The sequence below is a fragment of the Pelodiscus sinensis genome, chromosome 1 (assembly GCF_049634645.1).
Source record: "Pelodiscus sinensis isolate JC-2024 chromosome 1, ASM4963464v1, whole genome shotgun sequence".
Lineage (NCBI taxonomy): Eukaryota > Metazoa > Chordata > Testudines > Trionychidae > Pelodiscus > Pelodiscus sinensis.
Window position 1 is genome coordinate 173,465,141 of NC_134711.1, and position 15,880 is coordinate 173,481,020.

Consider the following 15,880-nt stretch of genomic DNA (forward strand, 5'->3'; position numbering starts at 1 on the left):
CTGGTCTGCTGGGGGAAAGCAGCTAGTGCGGGGTTGCCTCACCCCATTTGTAAGTAGGGATCCGATATAAATCGGATCCATGTAACCCGGGGACTGCCTGTAATCCAATCTATAACAAAACTCACAAAAACTGGCAAAGGGACTTGATGCAAATCACATAACATACTTTTTACCTCAACTTTTTACATAATAATGGGATTGCAAATTTGTCTCGTTTTGTGTGTACAGGCAGTCCCCGAGTTACGCGGATCCGACTTACATCGGAGGAGTGGCAGCCCTACTGGACCAACCCGGCAGCACCCGAGCTGCTTTGCCCCAGGTGTCCCCAAGTCAGCTGCTGCTGAAACTGACCAGCGGCTGACTACAGGAAGCCCGAGGCAGAGTTGCTCTGCCCCGGGCTTCCTGGAATCAGCTGCTGATCAGTTTCAGCAGCGGCTGAATCTGGATGCCAGTTCCGACTTACATACAGATTCAACTTAAGAACAAACCTACAGTCCCTATCTTGTACGTAACCCGGGGACTGCCTGTATTGGAAAGCTGTGCTGAGTTTGTAACAGCACTAGGTGTATTTTAGAAATAAGTTATGCTAGTAATTGTATGATCTCTGCACAATAATACTTAGCAATTTAGAATTGCTACTTTCTTTAATTTGCATGTTATTGCAGCAATGTAGGATATTAGAGATACAGAGAAGATGGGTGGGGTAATATCTTTTATTGGACCAACTTCAGTTCATGAGACAAGCTTTTGAGTTTACATAGAGTGCTGTGTGTCTTGCCAATAGAAGCTGGTCCAATGACAAAAATTGCTTTACCCATGTTGTTTCTCTACTTCTCTTTGTATTCCTCTTGCAGTTTGTTTTTCCTGTTTAAATATTCTGGTAAGTGTAAAGACAGTCATTGGATTATTGTACAGTACTGACTCAAAATATTCTCACCAACGTCATACAGCTCCTGTGCAGGAGCTTACAAGTTGTGATAAGCCATAACTGATGTGTATTAGGCATGCGGTGGTTCTGTTTTATTTAATGCTGAGCAGCATTTAGGAGTGCCATTGACTGAGCGTTTTATAATGTGAAACTGACTTTTATAATAATCCCTCAACAATCACTAAAAAGAGAGTTTGTGGCAGTCATTAAATCTGTAAAGCTCAGTTTTTAGCATTCGCATTGACCTTTAAGAATTTCAAAGAGATAATCTGTGATAGCATAATTCAGTAATACATGTATATGAAAACCCTTTTTGTATACTGAGATCTAAATTAAGGGATTGGTATTTACCCTGTACAGTTCTTAAAATACATATATATTTTCTACTATAGTGCTATTCCGTGTTTAAAAAATCTGCCTTATTAGCTGCAGTACCCGTTTACACTGAAGTAAGCAGCAATATTATCCCATCTCTTCCTTTCATGCCCAAACACTTCACACCTACCACAATAAAGAATACAGTAAACTTCCGATAATCTGGCACCTTTAGGACCCAGGGGGTTCCGGATTATCAGATATGCCAGACTATCAGAAGGGGGGGGGGGCTATGAGGGGTCTGGAGTGGGGTGGGAGGGGATGCCACCCCAGACCTCTCATAGCCCTCCCCCCCCCCCCCTACGATAGTCCCGCTCTGCCCCAGGCGTCCCTGATTCAGCCGCTGCTGGTCAGTTTGAGCAGCAGCTGAATCAGGGATGCCTGCAATAGAACAGCTGGGGTGCTGCCGGGTTGGTCCCGCAGCACCTAGGGGCGGTGCTATGGCACCAACCCAGCAGCACTCCAGCTGCTCTTGGGGACGCCTGGGGCAGAGCAGCTGGAGTGCTGCCGGGTTGGTCCCGCAGCACCAACCCGGCATGAGCCCAGCTTCTCTGCCCCAGGGGTGCCCAAGTCAGCTGCTGCTGAAACAGATCAGCAGCTGACTCCAGGAAGCCCCGGGCAGAGCAGCTCTGCCCGGGGCTTCCTGGAATCAGCCGCTGATCTGTTTCAGCAGCGGCTGAATCGGGGACCCCTGGGGCAGAGCAGCTGGAGTGCTGCTGAGTTGGTCCCGCAGAGCCAAAGGACGGTGCTGCGGGACCAACCCAGCAGCGCCCCAGTTGCTCTGCTCCTGGCTTCTCCGATTCAGCTGCTGGTCAGTTTCAGCAGCAGCTGAATGGGGGAAGCCTGTCGGGCTGCCCCAGCACTTCTGGGTTCCTGATGGTGCCGGATCATCAGGAGTCCCGGAGCATTGGATGCCGGACTAATGGAGTTTTACTGTACATGGACTTTTTTCAGGGAAATTAAATAAAATATAGCTATATAAATAAAGTGCTTAAATGCAGCCATAGCTGTATATATTTTTCCACTTAATTTTCACATTTTTCCCTCAGATTTTTTCTCCCTTTTCCTATTTATTTTTTATGGATTCCTCTCCTTGCCCTTTTGCATTCTCCCTAATATTAAGTTTGGGTTTCTTCAGTACTAGCCAAAGCAACTTTTATCAGTTTCTTTCTTCCTGCATCTTTGCCAATTATTTTTTACGAATTCCCTAGTTGCTGCTTGTTTGTTACTGCTTCTTTCTCCCTTGTGTATATTCTTTTTGCTTGTTCTAACCTTTCTAGAATAAATGAGGTTGTGTGGCTGGTATGGTAGTTTTCAATAATAAATGTCCTAAACCGTGCAAAACAAGAAGGAATCCAGAGGCACCTTAAAGAATAACAAATTTATGGCATAAGCTTTCATAAGTTGCAACTCATTTTATTGGAGGCATGAAGTGAAAGAAAAAGAAATAGATAGTAGGGATACAGAGATGGGAGGTATTGCTTGAGGATGGAAACTCTGAAGTCTGTATTTGTGTGTCCATAGAGGTTAAAATGTTCTACTACTAGTTTTTGTATGTTACCATTCTTGATGCCTGATTTGTCCCATTTATTTTGCATAGACAGTCTGGTTTGTCCAATGTACATGGCAGAGCAGTATTGCTGGCACATGATGGCATATATCACATTAGCAAGGCTACTCAACTTTGGAAGCTCTGGGGGCCACAATGATACTCTCAGCACATGCGAGAGCCACAACTTAAATGTGATTGTATATACCGTATTTTCCAGCGTATAAGGCGACTGGACGTACAAGATGACCCCCTAATTTTCTAGTTAAAACATAGGTTTTCGCCTATACTCGCCGTATAAGACTACCCCCCCCCTTAAGAGGCCAACCGGCAGCGCCCCAGCTGCTCTGCCCCAGGGTCCACAACAAAAGCCTGGTCTGCTGGGGGGGGGGATGCGCACTAGCTGCGCCCCTCCCCCCCAGAAGACCAGGGACACGGGGAGCAAAGCCGCAGCGGCAGCGGGGTGCCACGCCTCTGAGGCTTTGCTCTGGCAAAGCCTCAGAGGCGTGGGACCCCTCCACCTCCCCGGCTTGGCTCCCGGTGTCCCTGGTCTGCTGGAGACGGTCCCCAGCAGACCAGGGGCACTTGGAGCAAAGCCGCAGCAGCGGCGGGGTGCTGCGCCTCTTGAGGCTTTGCCAGAGCAAAGCATCAGAAGCGCGGCACTCCGCCGCCGCTTCGGCTTTGCTCCCGGTGCCCCTGGTCTGCTGGGGACCGTCTCCAGCAGACCAGGGACACCGGGAGCAAAGCCTCTGAGGACGCCGGCAGCGGGACAGCCGCGGCGCGTCTGGGTTGTCCCGCTGCTGGCTTACCCTGAGGCTTTGCAAAGCCGCGGAGGGGCTCGGGCAGCAGGGCAGCCCAGGTGCGCCTGGGCTGCCCCGCTGCCGGAGCCCCTCCGTGGCTTTGCTCCGCGGCTTCCTGGTTTGCAGACCAGGGAGACGCGGAGCAGCTTTTCTCACCCCGGAGTAGACAGGCGGCGGGACCGCAAGGTCCCGCGGTCCGTGTCCTCCGGGGCGAGAAAAGCCCCGTTCGTACCTGCACTCCTGGCACCTGTTCCCTGGGAGCTAAAAATGCCAACACCCTGTATCAGACTGTCCCAGCCAGCCTGTACACTTGCATCTTTCAGTGCTCACCCCACTTAGGAGACTCCACATTGTTGTGGACCATGTTCCCAGTGGAGGCCGTGTTCAAAGAATCCCACCTGTGGGCCTCATGTTGAATCCTGCATAAATCCAAACCACACTGTGGACTGCAAACAAATGGTCTGTGAGCCTAATGTTGGGTAGCCCTGACATTAGTATCAGCCTTTTATGGTATGGCTTACGATAGTGTCTCTAGGGTGATCTTAACACTGCTCAACATGTACACATACACCAGTATCCGTGGAACCTGCTTTTCTATGGGGCTACGTCTAGACTACATCCCTTTTTCAGAAAAGGGATGTAAATTAGACGTATCGCAATTGCTAGTGAAGCGGGGATTTAAATCTCCCGCGCTTCATTAGCATAAAAACAGCTGCCGCTTTTTTTCAGCACGGAGATTTACTGGAGAAAAGCGCCAGTCCTGATGCTGATCTTTTGGAAAATAAAGCCTTTTCCGAAAGATCGCTTATTTCAAGAGGGAGAAGGGATCTTTCGGAAAAAGCTTTATTTTCCGAAAGATCAGCGTCTAGACTGGTGCTTTTCTCCGGTAAAGCTCCGTGCCCAAAAAAAGCATCAGCCATTTTTATACTAAAGAAGCACGGGAGATTTAAATCCCCGCTTCATTAGCAATTGTGATACGTCTAATTTACATCCCTTTTCCGAAAAAGGGACGTAGTCTGGGGGTCTAATCTCCCTTCCTGCCCTTTTCATGTGAGTCAGGTTCTGGAGAGGACTTGCCTTTCTGTGCATGTCTGAGCTCCTCTCCCTCTACATAAACTGAGATGTAGGACCTGACAGTGACAAATGTGAATATGTAAAATCCAGATAAGACATAGTTAAGATACACCTATTCCTGGGGTTAGGGGCAGAGCTGGCTTGTATGTTTGGGGATGGGGCTTGGTCTGGTGGAGGGGGATAGGAACGATGGAGTGAGAGCCTGTCTCCTTGTACAGTACAACTATGTGTCCAAGGTAGTGTGTAGCTTTTCAAAAGCTGTTACCTGTGATAGATGTACTCCTCAGCATAGGGCAGGAGATAGCAAGGAGGAACTTCTTACATAATGGCTTCTGCAGTGCCAGCTAATGGCTTATTGGGATGGTAAAGAGAGAGCATGATGGAACAGAGAATGATGGGACAGGAGTGTGAAGCAGAGAGGGAGACACCAGTCTCATTTCCTCTTAAAAACTATGTAATAAAATTGGGAAGGTATGGGGACAAAGGTATAGGGAGATTTCTCACATTGAGCCTATTAGCAGCTTAATATTGCAAATGTTTCAAAACTTAACCATTATCCCCATTCAATGTACCAAAATGCATAGGCGAGGGAAGGAACACTGTCCCCAGCAACCCTGTGGCATGGCATACTGGAAAGACCACTGGCCTGGAAACTGTTCCTAGATCTCACTGGCCTTGTTGGGTGACTTTGGGCAAGTCTCTTTGCCACTCTATGCCTCAGTTTTTCATCTGTAAAATGGGGCTAATGATGTATGGTTCTTTGATGGATCTACTGATGAAAAGTGTCTTACTGAAGCTAGATTTTTTTAATTAAGATTTAGCCACAGTCATGCATGAGCTGGAAACCGAAGTGAGACTTCTCCTGTATAAATGAATATTAACTCCTACCAACTAATATTTTTCTGGTTATCAAAAAAAAGGAAATGGAATGGCAAAAATGTTGATAGTTAAGATTACTTGGTGATAGCTTGTGCCCATCTTGAATATGGAGTTCTGTCTTTACATTTGTCATCTTGAAATGCAGAGCAATGTTCTCTTTCACTGCAGGTTACTGTATTAATTGCTTTAAACATATTTAATACATTGATGCATCTTTTTTCATGAGAATTTCTTCTGGAATGCAATCCAGTACACCAACTTTTTAAAAGCCTTCTAATTCTTTCCCTTCTAAGTGCACTTTAGTTAAATGCAGACCTTAATTTTAACCTTCCCAATGACAGGAGAGCTATACTTTTCCCATGAAGCATGTCAGTGTCTCTGAGGAGAGCAATATGGGTGCCAGTGTCATCCTATCCCTCACATTCATTATCATTTACTCAGGTAGCTTTAATCAAATCACCAGAAGCCTCCAGTTGGTCAGTATTTACACTATTCATCCTGAACCCCTGAGGCAAGTCTGTGTCCTTTGTTGGCAGTGGATACATCAACCTAGGCTGGATGGGGTGTAACCTTAGATTCCTTTTGTTTAGGGCATTTGCCCCTCAGGATCTCAGTAGAGTTATATATGGAACACCTTGTCAGAGCTTGTCTTTTGAAGGGAGTGTGCAAATGAGATTTCCCAGGTGGGAGTCTGTAAGGGGTTCATTCACAGTCCTTTGTGACTGCCACTTGATTGCTGAATTATATAACTGAGGCTACTTTCCTGCCCTCATGGGGGTTTCTCAACTTTGTCCTGCTAAGACAGGCCCTTTGACCTCCTTCAGCACTGACATAAGGTATATCTACACAGCACTGTTATTTCAGAATAACTGACATTATTCTGAAATAACAGTCCATGTCAACAGTACAAACAGTTATTTCAACATAATGTGAAAATAATGTTGAGATGGAGGACTTCTTATTCCGACTCCTGTAACCCTAATTTCACAAGAAGTAAGGGAAGTTGGAGGAAGAGTGCTTTTTCTTGGACTTCCTCAAATGCACAGCCTCAATGGGACCTGAACCACAGATAAATCCACTCTACTCTGTATAAAGTGTTATATAAGGCAAGCTCATGTTTGCCCTCTTTCTCAAGGTAAAGAGAGAAATCCACAGATATCTTGCCATTTCTGCCTTCCCTCATCAGTAACTATTACTCACACTGGGTTTATTAATACACATACATGATTTTATTTAGCATAAAAGTAGGATTTAAGTGGTCATAAGAAAACAATGTAAATTACTAAACAAAATACATCAAAAGATGCAAGGTAAGTTTAATACACGAAGAATTTGGTTACATGAAATATCTCACCCTCAGTTATTCTGAATTAAACTTTTCACATACAGTACTAAAAAGTCTCCAGACTGGGCCCAGTTCTTCCTCCACATTCAGTCTTAGACTTTTCCAGGGTCATCTTGGATTATAAGCAGGAATGTTCTGACATCTGGTAGCAACCCCTATTGTTTGGCTTCCCACCTTTATATAGATTTTGCAGAAGGTGGTAATCTTTTGTGTTCAGTTTAAACTTTTTCTCACAAATTCCTTGAGTACTACTAATGGCCCTCACTTATTAATGTGCGCATGCTAACACAGGTTTATTCTTAATATTTCTAACTTCAAATAGAGAATGGCTCATGTATGAAATGGGATATTCATTCAGTAGATTATAAGATTTCCAGTGATAACTTATGTGAGGCATTTTGCATAAAGCATATTCCAGTTGTCCTATTCATAAGCATATTTTCATAAATCCTATAAAGTGCCTCATGACAAGGTCAATTCCAGGTAGGTGTTTGGGTTCTGACTGTCTCTTTTCTCCGGGGTAAACTAGGGAATGTATGTCCCTCTTTCTATATCTTGTATTCACTAGATCTGTGGTCTCCAACCTATTTACACCCAAGATCACTTTTTAAATCTCAGAACAAGCGAAGATCTACCGCCCCGCCTTCCCCTAAGATCCCACCCCACCCTCTCTATTCTCCTCTCCATCACTTGCTATCCCCAGCCCTTATACACTATACACTGTACACTGCCACTTCTCACCCCCCCCCCCCCCCCAAATTCTTCTGTAGGAAGAGGTTTTTCTGACATTTGGCCTGTCTAGACTGGACCAGTGGTCAGAAAAAACCCTTCTTTTAGAAGCCCCCTTATTCCTTGTAAAATGAGGAATACAGGGGTTACCAAAAGAGCATGTTTTCTCTTCCACTAAAAAAACAGAAGAACAAATGCATCTCGGGATGCGGAAGAGTTTTTCTGGGGTATCTCTGGAATCCTGGAAAAACTCCTGTAGTCTAGCCGTACCCTCACTGGATTGAGACAGGATATGTGAGCTCTGGGGTAGGAATGAGGGATGTGGGTGTGGGAAGGGGTGAGAGGTGCAAGCTCTGGAAGGAAATTGGGATGCAGGAGGAGGTGGAGAAGGGGACCCTGGCTCGAGGAGGGGGCTCCAGGCTGGGGAGTGTTTGGGTCAGATGGAGAGTTGTGGTACTAAGCAAGCCACAGGCTCGTGGATGTGAGGGTGCAGGAATTTGGGTTGGGGTATGTGAGGGGCTCAGGGAAGGGGGGGGGTCCAATGTATGATAGGCTCAGATCTAGGGTCTGGGGGTGCAGGAGTGTTATAATGCTGCGGCCAGATGGAGGCTTGGCCCCAGTTGGGAGTTTGTTGGCCAGGCTTCATTTTTAAATAAAAAGACTGTCAAACATAAGTTTCTGCATTGTCTTTATTTATGAGAAGGGCAGGGAATCTGTCTTGAGTCAGAGGTCACTGACCCACAGAAAAGTCAGTTGGTGCCATGCAAGGGAGATGCAAAAAAAAAAAAAAAAACCCTCCTCCAAAATCCCCCCAAGCCTCACTAATGTGGCCCCAACTGTGCTGGGGTGGGTAGGGGACATGGTCCTGGGGAAGGGTGCTAATGGGTTCTGGGGCAGGGGACAGGGTGCCAGTGGAGGAGAGGGGACAGGATGCTGAGGAGGCAGGGTTCTGCAGTAGGAGACAGGGTGCCAGTGGGAGCAGAGAGTCCCCTACACCTGCCTCCTCCCATGACTCCTTCCTCTCCCCCCTCTCCCCCAGTGGAGCAGGGAAGCCCCAGTGCGCACCTCCTCTGGGGCCGACTCTCCCCCCTCCCGCACAGAAGGGTGCACCTGGGCTGAACATCCTAGCCGGGCAGCCGCTCCTCTTTGCTCCAGCCCAGCTGTACTGCACTCAGCCTGTGAAGGCTGCGCTGTGCTCCTGCTGACTGGGAAGCCCTTCCTCTTTGCTCCAGCCCAGCTGGAGCGAGGCGCAGTCTCCCCGGGCTGAGCATGGTACAGCTGGGCTGGAGCAAAGAGGAGCAGCTGCCCAGCCAGCTGGCTATGGTGTTCAGCCCAGGTGTACCACGTTCCACGTGGGCTGGCGCAGAGGGGAAGCTGCCTAGCCAGCTAACTCTGGAATTCAGCAGAAGCAGAGGCTGCGCCATGCTTCAGCCGGTCCGGCGGTTTCTCCCCTGCTCCAGCCCATGTGGAGTGTGGTGCACCCTGGCTGAGTGCCAAGGCCAGCTGGCTGGGCTGCTGCTCCTCTTTGCTCCATCCCAGCTGCCCTGTGCTCAGCCTGGGGAGGCTGGGCCTCGCTCCAGCTGGGTTGAAGCAAAGAGGAAGGTTTTCCCGATCAGCAGGAGTGCGGCACAGCCTCCCTGGGCTGAACGAAGGGCAGCTGGGCTGAAGCAAAGAAGAGTGGCTGCCTGGCCAGCTGGCCATGGAGCTCAGCCAGGGTGCACAAGGCTCCATGTGGGCTAGAGCAGAGGGAAAGCTGCCCGATCAGCACACCCTCTTCCAGCTGAATGTCCCAGCCAGCTGGCCGGGGTGTTTCAGCCCTCCCAACCCAGCTGATCCCACCATGCTGCCACAGCTACTCACCTGTGTTGCTGCTCCATGAGTAGTTGCTCTGCAAATCAATTTAAAATTAATGCGCAGTTGCACAGTTCAGAGAGAGCTGAAGAGCGACTCAGAGCCCCTGAGATCTACCGGTAGGTTACCATGGCACCAGATGAATAGGCTGCTTCCTGTGGTGATCCTAAATTTGTATCCCAATTGGCTGCTCTAATCTCTTCACTGCATATGCTTAGATAATGGTCTTGTAGAAAGAGGTAAAAAACCTAGTCATTATTATTAGCCCTTTTGCCCTTTGCACACAATTTTGTAAACCTAGTCTCTAAGACCCATATTAACACCTTTTTAAAGGTTTCTAAATCTCACCATGCACATTTAAGTGGTAATTAGAAACTATGCTAAGACTGTATTTTGAAATTAATTGTATTTCAAAGTGTGTTTAATTGATATTTCATTCAGTACATTTGATGCTTTACTTGAGAGCTTTGTAACCAGCTTTCTTGTCCTCTAGGATGTCATGTGACTCTTTAGTGTTTATAAAATAGTGTAGTGTTCCTTGTTGCAGTCTGTGTATGCAGGGTATAGGTTCTCCCATCTGTGTGCTCTTTGGAGAGGGGAGAGAATATTTGGGAGCTGTGGGGTCTGTTCCCCTCACTCTAGCTTATACTATGCAGCTGTTCATTCTCTTTCAGCTCCATGTGTTGGTGTGCTTCCTTTTTGCTGCTGCTTTTCTGCCTCCTTCTCATTGGCTCTTAGAGATCAGGTTGCCACTTCTGGTGCTCTTTCTTGTTTTGCAGCTACCCTTCTCTGATGCTCACGTACTGCTTTATCCATCTCTCATTATATATTGCTTTGACCAGGCTTTAATCTGGTCAGTTCTAACTTTGGGTTTGCTTTGCTGATACTCATTTTATACTTTCTTCAGTTCTATTTCCTCAGCCAGAATAAACTGAAGGCAACAAACTTTACTGTTTCCTGAATGCTTTATTTTTCACTCTGAATCACTTAAATCTAGGTTAAAAGTACTTTAAGCATGAACCTCTGTAAACTGGTAAGTTCTGTGTAAATCCTATATATTACTACAGGTTGGACTTCCCTGGTTCACCACCCTCTAGACCTGACTGGTCATGAATCAGGGAATTTGCCAGACCAGGGAAGGTTCCCTGCCACAGTCCCTCAGCACTGCCAGCTCCGGAGGCCCCCTCACTATTCCTAGCCCCAGCCAGCCCCGCTGTTGCTATCCTGGCTGGAAGCTTATCTGCAGGCTCCAGCAGCCCACACTCTTGTGGGCTGCCACAGGCTCCAACTGTGCTGCTGCAAGTTCAACCCCAGCCTCGCTGCTGCAGCTGCCCAGGGATACTGCCAGCTCCGGCCCTTGTTCTGCTGGTGGCGGCTGGATCCTGTGGGCTGCCCGAGGCTTTGGCCCCAGCCTCATGCTGCCACAGACTTCTCGGACTCCCACCAGCCCCAGCCCTGGTCCTGCTGCCATAGGCTGCTGAGAGCTTGAACTACTGCCCTGTGGCAGCCTGCAAGTTCTGGTCCCACTCCCGCTGGCCAGCCCTGCGCTACCATAGGCTGTTGACTGCCCGGTCCTTCACTGCAGGTGCTCTGCCGGACCCAATCCCAGTGCTGCAGTCTGCTGGCGGCTCCACCCCCAATGCTGCAGGCTGCTCAGGGCTGTCACCAGCCTCTACCCCTGCCCTGTCCTACTGCTTCAGCCCAGCCCTGAATTTGGATTGCCCTCCTGCCATTAGGCTACCAGGCTCTCTGATCCAGGAATATCTGTAATGCCAGGCCACAAATGTTGCTGGACCAGAGATTGCACCTCTTCAAATCTGATGGGCGGGGGGGGGAGGGGCACTCCAAGATTTTGGAAAGTGGTCCATGGTATTAATGGAGGAGGTGTGGGGTCTGGAATGGTGGTTGGATACAGAAGGGAGCTTGGGGTGAGGAAGAATGGAGTCTGGGAGGGAGTTTGGGTGAAGGAGACAGTTGTAACCTAAGGCATGGAACTATAGTGCAGGGGTTTGGCATGTGACCTAGAGTGGGAGGGGATTGTGATCTCAGGCAGGAGATTGGGGGTGCCAGATTAGGGAAGGGGGGGGGGGGGACTGGGGTGCCAGAGGCAGGTTTTGGTCAGGAGACTTACCAGCCAACAGCCAAACCATCCTGTCTCCAGAGCTAAAGGCTTGCAGAGCTTAACGTTTCCGCCTGCTTGGCCATGTGCTTGAGTAACTGAGCAGGAGACTTGTGCTTCGTGGCTGCCTGTTACTGAAACAGGAAGCGCCCATTGGCCAGTTTCCAGAAACTGACTAATGGTATTATGATGGGGAGGAAAGAACAGCATCTGAATCTTCCCCTCTGGATTCAAAGAGAAAGTGCTCAGCAGCTGCTGTACTGAGAGGCCTGCGGGGCAAATGGAAGCCTGCCTGGGGTGCCCCACTGCCTCCGTGGGCCAGATCTGGTGACTTGGCAGGCTGGATCTGGCCCATGGGCTGTATTTTGCCCTGGCCTGGCTTAAGTAGTCTGCCGGTCCAAACCTAGCCTTTCAGGTAACAGTCAATGTACCCTGAATTGCCAGAGACAGCTTCATACATAGCATCCAGCCCCTCTCACTGGACACTCTCAGAAATTAAGTTCACTGCCTCCATAGAGGACATGTGTGAATTAGCTTGTTAGCGTAGCTGGGGATTCAACTTCGACTATGAATACACAGCACTCATATTGGTTTGTAATAAAACAAGAATAAGTTTAACAACAAAGAATGGAGATTTAAGTGATACTATATGAGAATAAACGAGACAATAAGGTTACAAATAAAACAAACCAAAACATGCCTCTTATTGACTAAACCTTAAGGCTAGCAAGCTACAGTCATTGCCTAAGCAGTTTTCCTGTTTGCATTAGGTTACCAGCATTTCTTGCTTTTCATGTTGAGACACTCAAAGGGTGCTGTATTCTTATGTCCCCTAAGTCGCTGGTCTCTAGGTTGTCTCTTTACCTCTCTAGGGTTGCCAGGTATCTGGTTTTGCACAGAATGACCAGTTGAAAAGGATTCCTGGTAGGGATGTGAGGGTTTAATCTGTGTGACTGCTCTGGTGGAGCTGGAGCAGTCCTTGCCTGCAGGGGACTGCACATTCCAGTCCAAGGATGGGCAAAACGGTTAACAAAACCAGTTAACCGAATGGGGTTTTACATCCCTAGTCCCTGGTGGCTCTGGTCAGCACTACCAACTGGGTCATTAAAAGTCAGGTCTGCGGTGCTGCGTGGCTAAGACAAGCCAGTCCCTATCTGTCCTGGCTCTGCCCTGTGCCCCAAAAGTGGCCAGCACATCTGGCTTCTAGGCAAGGTGGCCAGAGGACTCCACATACTGTCCCTTGCTTCATGCTCCACATTCAGCTTCTGCTTAGACACTTGAACAGTTTCTGGTTGCTTGTCACATCAGGTGACCCCACAGGGAGCCCTTCATCCTCATCCATCTTTATATCTTCATCCAGGGCTTTTTCCTCCAGGTTAAGTCCTATTTCTGCTGAGACTGTGCCTTGGGAAATATTCACAGGTTTTCTTGGTTGTGGGTGTGGGGTTCTCACCCAGGATTGTGTCTAGTTCCTTATAAAAACAACATGTCTTGGGAGCAGCACCAGACCAGCAATTTGCCTCCTTGACCTTATAGTAACTTTATTTTGGCTCTGCATTGTAGAGCATCTCATTCTTCCCCCTTGTCACACAGGGATTGAGAAATGTGACCATACATGTCCCACTTCCTATAGGTCATTTGCAGTTGTGATTGCACCAATTCTTCACCCCACACACTAATAAGATCAAAAAAGTTCTGTGGTGCTCCAAGCAGGAGAGCATTTGGAGTGATAAGCATCTCTGATCCTCATTGTGTCTTTTCAAGCTAATTACTACACAATGAGCCAGTCAGCAGGAAATGAATTTTTAAGTTCCTGGGGCTTGCAGGGGCAAGGTGCATTTCTGTTCACCTAGCTATAGAGCAGCAGAATTCAAAGCGTGGAGCAGAGTGGCTAAGTTAATTGAACTTTTTTTTTTTTAAAAAAAAAAGCCTCCTGTAGTACACGCTGGATGATTGTCCCTCCTCTTCCCTTTACTGTTGACAAAAGTCACTTATGGAGGTGGAAGTTTTTTGTGACGAAAACTGGGCTTTTTTTGTAACTTTTGTCATGTTACAATGTAAATGCTTTTCAGGTTTTGTCACCAAAAAGGGTTTTTTGGCAACAAAACTTGCCTGTGTAGACATGCCTTAATGTCACAGCCTTGTCACTAAAAGCTATGTAGAGTGGACATACTTTGTCAGGAATGAAAAGTTCTTGTTGTATTTGTCCTACAAAGGATGCATTCTTTAGCAACCTAGCTGGCCTAGGTACAATCAGACAAGGAAAAAGCTTCAGTGATCTGACTGTGCTTCCACCATTTCTCTGAGGGCCCAAAAAAGGGGCAAAATGAAAAAAAAAATCTTATCTGGATCTAAAATTCTATACTCATGATTATTGGATGTGCATTTTTATCCCTTAGCATGTTTGTGTTTCTTCTAGGAAGTGAACTCTAAACTACATGGATTTTAGAATACTTGATTTTTTGGGAATAGCTGCAATATTTGTGTCATGGATTTTATCTTCAGTTACTGATGTATAATCTCAATTTTTACTATATCTTTCAGTTTTAGGTTTAAAACTAGTAAAAGAAAGTTCTTCACACAGCGCATAGTCAACCTGTGGAACTCCTTGCCAGAGGAGGCTGTGAAGGCTAGGACTATAACAGAGTTTAAAGAGAAGGTAGATAATTTCATGGAGGTTAGGTCCATAAAAGGCTGTTACCCAGGGGATAGAAATGGTGTCCCTGGCCTCGGTTTGTCAGAGGCTGGAGAAGAATGGCAGGAGACAAATCGCTTGATCATTGTCTTTGGTCCACCCCCTCTGGGGCACCCGGTGCTGGCCACTGTCAGCAGACAGGCTACTGGGCTAGATGGACCTTTGGACTGACCCAGTACGGCCATTCTTATGTTCTTATTGTTGAAAGCAATCCAAATCCAAAGTTTGGACTGTAGCTAGAAGACAGACTTGAGGAATCTCATTACTCTCACTCAGGTATTGTCTCACTTATCTAGTAAAGACCTACAAAATTGAATGCTCTGAGCACCCCCATTGACCACAGTGCTTGTTGCTTTTATGAGGTGCAAGGGAAGTTGAAGGTAGTGTTTCTCTGTCGACTTCCTGCTGTGGGACTGCCCTAGAAAATTGATGTTATGTCCACTCCAGCTACACAGTTCTCATAACCGGAGTTGCATAACCGGAGTTGCATATCTTGCATTGATTTTCTCCGCCAGCGTAGACCTTTTAGATGATGGTTCTAGAAAGGGGGAGGAATGAAGGGAGGATGGAGACAGCTTCGCTAGCCTGTTACTGAGTTAGAAGTCTGTTAATTTGCTTTTTGAACGACTGAAGGTACTGTGAAGTCCTTAATATAGACTACTGTTGCTATGTAACTTCATGACAATTGGTGGCTCTTCTAAATTCATTTTTAAAGTCTGACTCTGCATAGGTTATTTTTTTCTTTTCTTTTTCTTTTTCTTTTAAAACAACCCTAAGGATTATTTAGTAGCAATAAACTTCCTCCAAAAGCCTCTTAATGCCAAATGTGCTTGCTACTGTTGTTTCTGGGTCAGTATAGGAATCTTTTGTGATGGGCAATATTCCACTCTTGAATTTCAGTCCAGAGCTGAGATGAAGTTCCTTTGGCTGTCTTATTTCCTGCGTGTGTGGGTTTTGTTCGTTTGTTTTATTTTATTTTTGTCTGGCAGGAGAGGGGATTTTTTGTGTTTTGTGGGGTTTTTTGAGAAATCTTGGAAAGTAGATTTACTTCTGTTTTGGAAGCAAATTTTACCTAAGACAGAATGGAGAGATTCAGATGTTCCTGTTGAGATTTAACTTCAGAATATTAGTTTTACCACTTCCAATAAATTATTTTAAACCATTTAACCTACTAATCTGTCATAAATATTGACTTTCAGCAAGATGTTCACATCCAACAATAGATTAAAAAATGTCAAATATCTTTCTAGTTCAACTTGTTGTTTATATAGAGAAATGTTCCTCTTTCAATATTTCCTGATTCTGAAACAGTGTGATGATTTTTTTTTTTTCTGTAAAACATATGAACATGTATTGTGGATTTAAAATAGCTTCCAGACTCTTGCATAAATCCTTTTTGAAGTAAATCCTATTTGGTCATTGTATAGTTTCTCTGAAGTATTGGATTGAACAGAATCTGTCGCTTAGAAACATATTGTTCTTTGAGCGTACCATGCAAATGAGGATTATGCTGATTTTTCCAGGAGAAAAGGCTGC

General features: G+C 46.6%; 1 protein-coding gene across 2 annotated transcripts in view; it reads left to right on the forward strand.

The window, feature by feature from the left end:
- CXADR (CXADR cell adhesion molecule) overlaps positions 1-15,880 on the forward strand; it is a 60,457-nt gene that overhangs the window by 16,293 nt on the left and 28,284 nt on the right. The window lies entirely within an intron of this gene.